Source organism: Cryptomeria japonica, chromosome 8 (assembly GCF_030272615.1).
Source record: "Cryptomeria japonica chromosome 8, Sugi_1.0, whole genome shotgun sequence".
Classification (NCBI taxonomy): Eukaryota; Viridiplantae; Streptophyta; class Pinopsida; order Cupressales; family Cupressaceae; genus Cryptomeria; species Cryptomeria japonica.
This window is the reverse complement of record NC_081412.1, coordinates 206081495-206094858: the sequence shown is the minus strand read 5'-3', so window position 1 is coordinate 206094858 and position 13364 is coordinate 206081495.

Below are 13364 nucleotides of genomic sequence, written 5' to 3'. Positions count from 1 at the left end.
GACAAAACCAATGCAACACATGACAAGTCATCCATAATACCAACAATCTCATCCTTTAGTATTGATGGCAACACTAGATGGAAAAACATCTAAGTGCCCTAAACAGAATGCCAAATACCAACAATCTCCCAAAATAGATCAATACAAAGTTTTATACCAAAAACATAAGCAATCTAACCAAAACCAAAATATATCTCTCCAAGTAAAATGTTTTTCCATAGACATCTCCCCCTTTGACATCAAATGCCAAAGTTGTCAAGAATCAAAGTCGGAACATAACATACAACTAACTACTCCCACTGAGCAGTAGCTCTCCTTCATCAAAACTAGAAAAAGATTTTTCTATTAGTCCCTGCTGGTTTGATGCCAATATTCATCATTCAAGTCTCTATCTGTGTCGTGATTACCCCAAGATTCTCTCTAAGATATTCAAATGTTTCCTTAGGTAAAGGCTTTGTAAAAATATCTGCAATTTTCTCTTTAGTATTCACATAAACCAATCTCACTTCATTTGCTTCAACATTTTCTTTCAAAAAATTATACTTAATAGAAACATGCTTTTTTTTAGAGTGAAATATTGGATTCTTTGATATATCTATTGCTGCTGAATTATCACAGTAAATAATTATCGGTTCTTTGCATGTTACCTTAATATCCTCAAAAATTTGCTTGATCCATAATACATGAGTGCATTTAGTTGCTGCTACAACATACTATGCTTCTGCTATAGATAATGATGTACAAATCTACTTCTTATTGATCCATGAAATTAATCTTCTTCCAAGAAAGAATGCACTGCCAGTCGTACTCTTTTTGTCATCCACATTTGCTACCCAATTTGCATCTGTATATGCACATAACTCAAAACTTTCATCCTTAGGATACCATAAACCAAGATTTGTTGTGCCTTGTAGGTACCAGAAAATCCTTTTTACTGTAGTTTCATGATTTCTTTAGGATTGCTTCAAAATCTTGAAACAATACACACTAAATTCATTATATCAGGTCTGGTTTGTGTCAAATACAATAACCCTCCAGTCATAGATTTGTACCTTGTTGGATTTATAGGAGCTGAATCATCCTTTAATATCAATTTATCAGTTGTAGTCATAGGAGTGCTTACCGGTTTGGAGTTTTCCATTCCAAATTTCTTCAAGAGTTCCTTCAAGTATTTTGTTTTACATATGAATATACCTTTATCTATTTGAGAAATTTGCAAACATAGAAAAAAAATAATCTCTCCAATCATGGAAATTTCAAATTCTTCATGCATCTTGTTAGCAAAGTCTTTACATAACCCTTCTTCTCCTCGAAAAATGATATCATCCACAAATACTTCAATAACCAAAATGTCATCATTGGTGATTTTGTAATACAAAATACTAGAAGCATTATCTTTTGTGTATCCAAGCTTTAGAAGATATTTATCTAGTCTAGCATACCAAGCTCTGGGAGTTTGCTTCAATCCATATAAAGCTTTCCTTAACCTGTAAACCATATCCTTATCATCTGTTAATGAAAATCCATGAGGTTGTTCAATGTAAACTTCTTCTTCAAGATCTCCATTAAAAAATGCACATTTTACATCCATCTGATAAACCTTATAGTTCTTGTGAGCTGCAAATGCAAGAAATAGTCTTACTACTTCAATTCTGGCTACCGGTACAAAGGTTTCATTATAATCAATTCCTTCTTTCTGAAAATAACCTTTACAAACTAATCTTGCTTTGTTTCTAATTACTTCACCATCTTCATTAAGTTTATTTCTAAATACCCATTTAGTTCCAATTACATTTTTGTCTTTAGGATAGGGAACTAATGTCCAAGTATTATTCTTTTCAATTTGTTCTAATTCATCTTCCATTGCTTTTATCCAATGTTGGTTCAACTTGAGAAATTAAACATACCTCTTCATTTTCCAATCTTCCTCTTGTCATAACAACTTGATTTTTATTTCCAATTATCTGATTTTTTGAATGATTCAATATTACATACCTAGGGTTATTCTGATTTCCACTTACAGGTTGTTGTTCTTCAGTCACAGTTGAGTTTTCTGATGATTTTGGTCTAACTAGTTCTTCATTATGTTCTAGTGCAATCTATGTTGGTTCATTTATAATCATTTCTACTACCTGTTCATAACCTATAGATCTTGATTCTCCTCTAAAATGTTCATTTATCTTCACATTAGTACTTTCAATGATTTTCTATAGTCTTTTATTATAACATCTATATGCCTTGCTTCTAGTTGAATAAACAAGAAATATTCCTTCATCACTTCTAGGATCAAATTTTCCAATAGACTCATCTCTCCTAATATAGAATTTGCTTCCAAATATTTTGAAATATTTAAGAGTAGAAATATGACCAAACCATAGCTCATAAGGGGTCTTACCGGTTTCACCTTTGATGTGAACTCTGTTGAAAGTATAAACCATTGTATTCACAATTTTTCTCCAGTATATATGAGGTAGATTTGCTTCCATCATCATGGTTCTTGCTACATCTAGTATAGTTTTGTTCTTTCTTTCCACAACTCCATTCTACTAGGGTGTCTGAGGTGCTGATAGTTGTTTTTTGATTCCATTCTCTTCACAGTATGCATTGAATTCCCTAGGTGTAAATTCTCCTCCTTGATCAGATCTCAAACATTTTATTTTCTTGTTAGTTTCATTCTCTACCATTGCCTTGTATATCTTGAATCTCCCAAAAGCTTCTGATTTCTCCCTAAGAAAAGTAACCCAACATATTCTAGAATAATCATCAATTAATAGCATAAGGTATCTATCATCCTGAAGACTCCTTGTACTTGTTGGACCACATAAATTAGTATGAATTAAATCAAGAATATTATTGGATATCTCATAAATTCTCTTAAATATTGTTCTAACTTGCTTTCCCATTTGACATTCCTTACATACTAGATTATGAGGTTTCACAATCTTAGGTAAATCCCTTACTGCCTTGGTTGAACTGATCTTTACAATGCAATCAAAATTCAAATGACAAAGTCTTTTCTGCCATAACCGACTTTCATCAATCTGAGTAATCAAACATGTCTTATCACCAGTATTCAAATGAAAGATATTACCTTTAGTCTGATTAGCAGTTGCAATCTGCAATCCAGTAGTGTTCATGATTTAACTTTTTCCATTCTTTAATTGTAGTTGAAATCCTTTTGCCTCTAATTGACTAACACTCGAAAGATTATGCTTTAAACCTTCATCATAATAAACATTGTTAGTATTGTGCTTACCATCCAAAGATATAGTGCCTCTTCCTTTGATTAAACAAGCTTTGTCATCTCCAAATCTTACTAGACCTCCATCACATTCCTAAAATGATATTAATTTTCTTTTATCACTAGTCATATGATGTGAGCAACCACTATTAATGATCCATTCATCATTTTCTTCAATTTTTGTTGCTAATGCATGCTCTACCAGTTTGACAATAGGTGCTGGTTGATCTTCTTTTATTCCAACAAATGCCCATCCACTAACTGTTGAATCTTCATGAGAGTCATCTGTAACACCTTCATCTACATAGTAACATGACTTATCTCTCTTTTTCTTAAATCTGTATCTCTAATATTCAAGGCTAGGTTTATATGTTCTTTTTGCCTCCTCTCTAGTCTTAAAAGTCTATCAAGACACCTAGACACCATATGACCAACTTTATTGCAATTAAAACATTTGAAAGTGCTTTACCTTCATACTTACATCCTGCTGGACCTTTAGGCATTTTCCTTGCAAATGGTGCTTCAAGTTCTTTTGCATAAAGTGCTTTCCAATCAGATTTTTTAGATGATGATGATGATGATGATGATGATGCTTTGAAGGGTATATCAGTCTTGACTGAAGCAACAAGACCAAATTCTTCAAGCTCAAATGCTAAAAGTTTTCCAACCAAAGTATCTCTAGATAATGATGTATTAGGCATCATTCTCAACTCATTAATAGCTATCACTTTCATTTTGTAAGCTAGTGGCAAAGCTCTTAAAACTTTAGAAACAATTTCATCTTCACTTAAATATCCTCCACAACATTATATTCCTAAAACAATTTCATTAACACTTTCGACAAATGTAAAAATTCTTTCATCCTCTTCTATTTTTAAATTTTCATACCTGACCCAGTAATAATTCCAATTTTGTAATTTTGACAGTGGAATATCCTTCATTCAATGTTTCAAGTTTATCCCAAATATATTTTGCAATAGATCTATCTGATAATCCCATGATTTTCTGATTTGATAGTTGTTAGGCTTCTGCAAAAAGAGGACTTGGCTCTAATACCAATTGTTAGGAACTGGGAAGGAAAACTAAGAAGGGGGGGGGGAATCCATTGTCAATTTATTATAACCCAAAACAAATTTTTTTAACTTAAAACTCAGTGTTGGTAAAATAGTTTAACAATTATAGTAATATCGATACAAGTTAATGCATGAAACAAAAATCAAAACACATCCACAACACATGACATTTATATTTTGACATAGAAACCCTACAAGGGGAAAAACCATAGTGGGAAACCTTACCCACAATCAGATGATACTACTACTGATAGTAAGTGAATACAATAATGGGGTCTGCACATGTAGAAAGGCCAACCACCTAGAGCAAATTGCTCAATCACAAAATAGGAGTCACACTGACTACAATTGGATGTTTAAATCCAATAACAATGTACTGCTTGAGTATAGCATCTACAATGTTGGATTTAGTATCGGTTTAAGCTCTGACCATGAGTTCCAAATACCTTCATAACCTTTCCTTCAACCTTCAGATAATATCTTCTTGATTTGCACAAGGATTTGCTTATTTTTGCTCTTCACAATGATCTTCAATATTCACACACACTCACACATACACTCAAATGATCTTACAATTATTTATACAAAACCTAGGATCTTATGATTAGGTTAGCTCCCTAAAGATATTACATTTAAAAAATAAGTCTTGATGCAATACAATATGTCGGACTCAATACATTTACACATTATCCAATCAATAAACCATTTCCAAAACATGTTGTGTTGATTTGGAACTGATATCTTGTACCGGTCCATAACCTAGACCTATCTACTAGTTAAGGCAAATATGTGAACTCGATCAGACCAATAAGAAAAAAACCAAATGTAAACATCCAATCCATATCTTTGACATAACCAAATGATCTCCAAATAATAACAAGTCATCATCAACTTCTTGAGCTATCGGTGAAACATATATGCTGTCGGTGAAACATATACCGGTGACTGTGCATAAGCCAATATCCATACCGGGACCACAATGTGTCGGTTCAACAATAAACCAATATAACCATAGTGCCAAATCAATAGTGTAGACCTCTAGAAATATAAGTGTTTACATGAATGACAAAAACAATGCAACACATGACAAAGTCATCCATAATACCAACAAACCTATCTAGTCCCTATGAGATGGAAAATAGAATGAATGTGATATGCACAATCTATCATAACTATGGTCATGTAGCTATGAATTACAAAATAAGGACTGGAGGAGGCAATGCTAGACCCTAGAGTGCATTTGGTATGGCATGTTTTCATTGTCACCAATTGAGACACGTTGCAAAGTTTTGCAAAGCTAAAATGAGTCAACTAGTAAATCAATCTGCTGACCAGAAAGGGAAGAAGAAAGTTGATGTGGAAGAGACCAGAGAAGAGATGATCAAGATCTGGAAAAAAAAGAGTGATGAGAAACCATATGAAGATCCTAATTCTTCACCTAGTGTGCAGAACTCATCACTGGCAAACTAATCTGTTAAAAGGCTTAGGGGGAGCTTAATATCAAATTGATTTTCGGATCCCCCCTATATGGTGTGCAATAAGATAAATCTACATATCTTGATGCATTATGATATTGTAAAGTGATTTAATTATCAAATCGGTAGATTTGATGTGATATGAGAATCAATAGTATATTGAATGGTGTTTTAGGGTTTGTTTGTTTATACAACCAGGAATAGCATTTAATGTGGTAAGGAAAATAAAAGGACTTTTTGAATGTCATTTGTCACTTTGCATTCTTGAGAGCACTCAGAGAGAAAAAAGAGTAGAGAGGAGATTGTCTCAGTAGCATTTGATCAGATTAACATAATACTTGGAGTTATCTATGATTAGTAGTCGCTGAAAGTGCATTCTCAGTGGTGAAACCCTAGATGTAGAAGTGTTGAAAGCTATTTATCTGATAAATCCTATTATCTATTTCCAAGTCTGAACCTATTAAGATGGATGCACAACATTTGATAGATGTTATAGTTTGGCCTCATCCAAAGTTTAAGAGGCACCCTTTTAAATCCATTGAAACCGATCCCGTTGGAGCCCTATCTAGAATCCCATATGGAGTTTTGCAAGTAGAGGATATTAGATCATACATTCACTATAAGTTTGAAGATCTTGGATTTTTTTCTATATTTGATCAATATAAGGTAATGTGTGACAAGGATGGAGTATTGAAAGAACAATGTAGGAGGGTTACTGATAAAGATTTTCACCATGCACTTAATTCTATTGATGATTTTGAAGATGATCTTGTGAGATATATTTTGAGTCATGTGAATGACTATTTTATGTGGCTTGATCGACTACATAAGATCACCAAAGAAGCAATTCATGTAGTAACTGGATTGTGTTGCACTGGTGAAGTTCAAGTACTGAGATAAGTTCCAAAGAATGATGTTACTGAGCTGACCAAGTCATGATGGGATGGAAGAGATATGACTATTAATGATATTGATGATCCTATAGTAAAATTTGTTGCAATGGTCATAGGATACTGGGTATATCATTCTAGTAGGATGAACAACATCCCTACTGCAACCATCCATACTTCTTACCAGATGATCCAATAAAATGTTGATTATGATTTTTTTGAGGTATTGAGAACTCAGTTGGTGCTTAATCTTGAATCCATCAAGAAAGACAAAAGATTGAATTTTAAATTTGGACAACTAATTGTTGGATGGTTCTTCTATTTTTCAGAATTTCTTTCCTAGGTATCACTGATGTTGAGTGGTCGAAGGACACACTAGAAATTTTATAGATGAAGAACAACATAAATATGTTGGGTAATGGTTTTGGTAATATTTTTTGGGGTTATTTCAAATATTTTCAGAAAATGATGCATGCAAAAGAGAGGATACTAGCACAGGTTGTTAAGAAATATAAGGATACCATCTTTTTTTGGTTGACACAAACACATGCCAGATGGAGGCAATTGATCCCAAGACAAGTTGGGTGATGCCTATGGTCTACAAAGTTGAATAATATCTTTTGGTTGCTTATGTTGAATACTTTTTACCACAACCAGTAGATACTATTGTTGAGAGGTTTGGAAGCTATAAAGATAAATATTTACAAGTGCACTTTGAGGTAAGAAAACCAATAATTACTAAGAAAGGGAGAAAGAAAGTTGATTAGTCTGCCAAGCAACAAGGTTTTATCAATGGGGCAATAGGAGAAGCTGGAGAAAAATATGAAGCTAAACAATTAGGAGCATTTAGTGTCCCAACCAGTACCAGAATCGGTATGAAGATAAGAAGAGCAGAGGTTAAGAAGGAGAAACTTGTAGATGCAAAGACGGAGAAACCTTCCAAGAAACAATTCAAGAGAAAAGGTAAATTCATTGAGCCCCCTGCACCTAAATCACTGGTAACTATAGGGAAGACAAAAAAGGAGCAAGAAAAGAAACTATCAAATGATGATGAAGAAGAAACTAAATCAGAAGGTGAGAAGAAAGCTTAGAGAGCTAGTGGAAAAAAGTCAAAGGTTGTAGGAGCATCTATTGTCAAATCCATCAAGAAACCAGTAACTAAACCTACATCTTTTGGAAAGTTGTTAATAAGTATTAAGAAATATGGTGTTCCTAAGGGTTTGGATAAATTGTATGATAAGTTTAGTGAGGTTGAACAAAGGCAGATAGAGGATGCAGTTGTTTTTATGATGAATTAATATAGTAAATTGCCAATTGAATTGCAAGGACAAATTTGAAATTCTTTGTATGATAACCTTGATGCTAGATGGCAAGCAACCATAAAAAATGATAATTAATTTATTGAAAGTATTCTTAAAAACTTGCAACCTAAAACAACAAAGGAGGAGATAGATGAAATTAGTGCAAAGGATAAATCATCTTTTAGATCTAAGAAAAGGTTGACAAGACTGTTAATTGGTTAGACCTAATTAGTTCATATGGAGATTGAGCAGATATTAAAGAAGTTACTGGGTTTGGTACGTCCTGAGGAGGAAGAGAAACTAGAGAAACTCAAAGTAGAAGATATTTCAAACAATGTTGACATCAATGATTTTACATCTGATGAGATTGTTATGTGAAACCAACTCATAGATGAAGAAGAAAAGACAACCACTAAATGTACAAACTGAGACAATTATAATTCTTAATGATGATACAAAATTTAAGGTAACCGGTACCAAGGAGGAAAAGAAAGATCACACTGAGGATATACAAGATGAAGGTGTTTAGATGACTGAACAATAGGAATAGGAATCAAAGAGAAGAGAAGAAAAGTAGACTAAGAAAGAGCCACTGGTAATCACTCAAATAGTTGATACACAAACACCATTGGTAAAGGACAAGGAGAACAAAGAGGAGAAGACAAAAGAAAAGAAAGAAGAGGAAGAATTGAAACTAGTAAAAATAGAACCGAAAGTGACACCCCTATCATTTTCTTCTAAGAAGAAAACTGATGATGATGATGAGGATGATGATGCATTAAGTATATAAGGACCCATCAATATGGATGCATGGAGTTCTAGAGAACTAAAGGAGATTGCATCTGTCATGCAATCTAGAGATAAGAATAAAAGAATGAAGGAAAAACAAAAGGAATCTCAAACATTACATTGTGCAGTTGATATTTTGTCTAGTATGTTACCGGAGATAGACACGGGTAGCTTTCCTACACCAAATGCTAAATTGAGTCAATTAGTTGCTAATGTTGGAGAACAAATGAAATTTTTTTAAGATGCAACTTATTTGAATGTGGAAAATGAATTTAAGAATAAAATAATAGAGTAGTTGATGCATGATATTGATAAAGACAAGGTTACTCTAACAGTTAATAAAGATCATATAAAAGATGCAATTGAAACCAAAGGTAAAATTCTTTCCACTGTTGCAAAGTTTTCATTATATTGTGATGATTTGCTAAAAACGAAACAAGAAGTTGAAAAGGAACTTGAAGTTCTAAGTGAATCATTTAGCCCCCTAAATGATTCTGCTATAACTTATTGTAGATCAGTTGTTGAACTTCAACATAAGCTAAAAGCTTATGAGGGTGAACAGGACAAAAGGACTAAGTCACTACAGGAGCTACAAATACTCTTGATTCCTAAGGCTGAAATATTGTAGAGAGGCTCCAAGGAAAGTGAATCTATTCTAGCTACACCTAAGATGAGTACAATTGATGCCATGGAGGAGCTAGCTTGCCAAATAAGAACACATGCTGGGATAGCCACGATTGTTTTGGAGACTTGGAACAATTATTTGAAGAAGTTAAAGTCTCATTTTGGAGATGCATTTTCTAAGATGGCATTGTAAAACATTTTGAACTTTTATATCTATATATGATAATATAAATTTTGATGTATATTGCAATTATATTTCACGTATTTCCTTACCTTTTCCATTGCTATCAAAGGGGGAGTGGTAGTATGAGGTAAAATTTTGAATTGTAATGGGGAGTAGTAGATAAGTCTTATAAAATGTTGTAATTTCTAAGGGAGAGTATGTGTCATGAGTTGAGTCAATTTTTGGATTTCACACTTAGACAAAACTTTTCGTAAGTGTTTTTATCAATGAAAACATAAAACAAGTCATCAATCAACCTATTACATCAAAAAATCATCATCAAGCCAACAATTAGCAATGGTGCTTTACGATTTTCTTCTTGACAGTTGAAACGTGTTTTTTGTTGGCGATATGGATGGTCCATTTTAAGGTAAGCACGATGTCAATAATAAACACACTTACGCAAAATTATTGAGTGGCTCAAAAAATCCTTTAAGTTGCAAGAAGGACATCTGTGGTATCCATGAACAAATAGAACATATAATGTGCCATACGCAGGATGATCATGAATTGTAAACAATAATAAAGCTCTTAAAGTGAATTTCATTGAATTACCATCCCTTAAAGATTCAATTGCTTCAATTCCTTTCCATGATTTCATTATCTCATCATACAATGGGTCTAGATAAGCATCTATTATTTCTGAAGTCACACTTTTCTTTCCTGTTATAATCAATGATAATATTAAGAAAATGGTTTAGTTGCTAACCATGGAGGCAAGTTATCATTTTTTAGAAAAACTAGTGAAGTTGACCATTTATTACATTGATCTGAGAGTGGGCTCACCCCATCTAGAGCCAAACCCAACCTTATATTACAAGGATCTTGAGAAAAATCAGGCCATCTATTATCAAATTCCATCCACGTCTTTGAATCAAGCACATGTTGTTGTTTTCCATAAGTGCTCTTATTTTGGGCATGCCACTACATAAGTTCAGCAATGTCTCTACACCTATACATTCAGAGTAATCATGGGATTATCAGAAAGTGGCAAAGACTTTTTCTAGGAACCACAAGTGATTTCAACCCTTGTCTATACCTCGCTTCATGACATTTGGGACATTCATTGTCACTTGCAATATTTTTGTGAAATAATATACAACCATTCACACATGTGTGGATGTTTTCATACCCCAAGATCAACTTACTGTTTTTATTTTTACATTCACTCTATTTTGTTGGCAATGTGGAGTCAACTGGTAACAATTAACTTAATAATACCATTAACTGATCTACGCTCTTATTTGTCCAACCATGCACCACTTGCAAGTTAAGAATTTGAAGGATTATTATCAAATGACTTAACTTACAATTAGCATAAATAGGCTTTAAAGCATCCTCCATTGACTTGGCCCAATCATCTCTTAGACCCTCATTCATCATTCTATCAACGTAAAACCTTTAGTCAAACATTTTTGCCTCTTCATCTATGTTTGGTGCCACTTCATCTATGTTTGGTGCCAATTCATCTATATTTGCTGCCTCTTCATCTCTCACAGTCTACAATTCTATCATATCTTCATAATAATTGTAATCCCAAGGGCTTATACCACTATGCCTAAAACTTATCATATCTTGATAAATCACATTTCTTTTTTTTACCTTTCGACCAAGACAATCATTACATGGACATGGATATTTGTCCAAGCTCCTCTCATTAGCTACTCTTTGATCATGTGCATGATATTGCTCCATAGTCAACCTTCGACATTGATCCATCTATAATATTATGCATTCTAATATTCATTTAGTTTCTAATTCCAAGAAAAATAAATAAATTTGAAATCGAAGATGCCAAAACATTGTTGAAAGTAGTCACTTTTAATAGAGACCATAATAGAAAGAAGAGGATACAACGAGTCATTGTTTTGAGATCTCTCTTACATTCATTTGAAGTTTATCTACTAAGAATGGAACGTGTGTGTGTTTCCTATCATCTTACTTTCAACAATGAGTGTTTCAAATTACCTCTGAATTTGCTGCAAAGGGCCTCGCTGACTTCAAATTCATTGCAACAAACTCCCATTTCCTTGCCTTCCTTTTCAAAAGTCTCCAAGTCCTATCCAAACAAGATTTATTGATCATGAAAGTGCTTCAATACCTACCCATGGGAATAACAAACGTAAAAAATAATCCAAAGATGACACATTCAAGGCACATTCAAAGTAACTAGTGATATTCAATGATGAAACATTAATGATTTATACTCTAATGCAAAGAAATTCAAATGCAACATATTCATGAAAGTTTTGTTTAATACATAAATTTATACAAGATTGAAATCATATTTTATATATCTTACTATTGACGTAACCCTTGAACTTTATTTTGTGCAAGTGCTAGTTATTATAATTAAAATATGTTTGTTAGAACAGAATAGTGACATTAAAATATGATAAGTAAACATTTGCGGATTCAAAAACTAACTCATCTACGAAGGACATACCCTATTAAAAGAATATTTATCCTAAACTTCTCAAAGAAAAGTTGTCAGAAACTGACAAAATTTAAATTTCTTTATAAAGTAAATTTAATTATATTTTCTTTCGGTTCACCCTCCTTTCTCTGATATGATAAAGATAAGATAAGATAAGATAACTTTTAACATCCACGAGGCTAAAACATAGCCTATGGGATAACCTGCCAAATTAAACCAACTTAATTAACTCATTTATTTTCTTATGCAAGTTGACGATAAGCACACCCAACTTCTCAATGTTCTCCTTGTTGACTAAGTTGTACCAAGAGCAATCAGATAAGATATTAATCAATTTGTCCCTGTTGTCCATGTAAACATCACATTCTAAAATAAAATGTTGTTCAATTCCCAAAATGGCAAAAAGTGAAAAATCTCTCTTCCCAAGCCTCTTTTGGCCTCTTCCAACACCCAGCCTCACAACACAGTTGATGAGAATTGGTTCTCAGCTAGGTGATAAGGATTTTAGCCCTCCATGAAATGTTGGCCTCAATGTATATTTTTGAAGTTGATTGCACATGGGATTAAACTTATTGATATAATATATTTTCTTCCTTCCAATCCCATTTTCCCAATTCCTCTTCTACAATTTATCCATAATGAAGACCTTGATGTCTTTGTTATTCATGAGACACATATTGAGATGGATATTCCATTTGCTCATCCACTTGATATTTTGTTGCATCCACATCCTTTTCCTTTTGCATAATTTATCATTGAGGACCACTTTATACCATCTACCTTCTTCCATTTGCTCAGTTCTTTTTAGATAAATTATGAGACAAACCATAGCAAGTTCCTCAATAGGGGTAGCCTAAATTTCACTAAGCAAGATATCAAATGGAACACTCCTTTGGATTTTACACTTGCTAGTGATCATATGTTGTTTTGATTTAGAGCCGATGTAGTACCCCTGCCCTAATCAATTGTTAATCTCGGTTTAATCTTGGTTAGTTTATCATAATATAATGTTATAGTCAGATGTTTGACTTAATGCATCGCTGTTGATGTGGTTTTCACACTAGTTGTATGCAAGTTTTTTAGTGTTCCTATTTCGTGGTATTAATATCGGGCTAACGCTTTCGTTAAAGTTTATATATGTATGCATGTATGACTCTTCGTTGCAGGGGATTTCAGGTACAACGCCGCATGAGTGCGAGGTTCGTCTTCACCTGGATTTGCAGGTTTGAGTGTACCTCTTTTATCCTCAGAGTTGGATTAGGTGGTCGTAAGACCCTAGTTGACCATAGTTGTGCTCAAGTGAGCATCGTC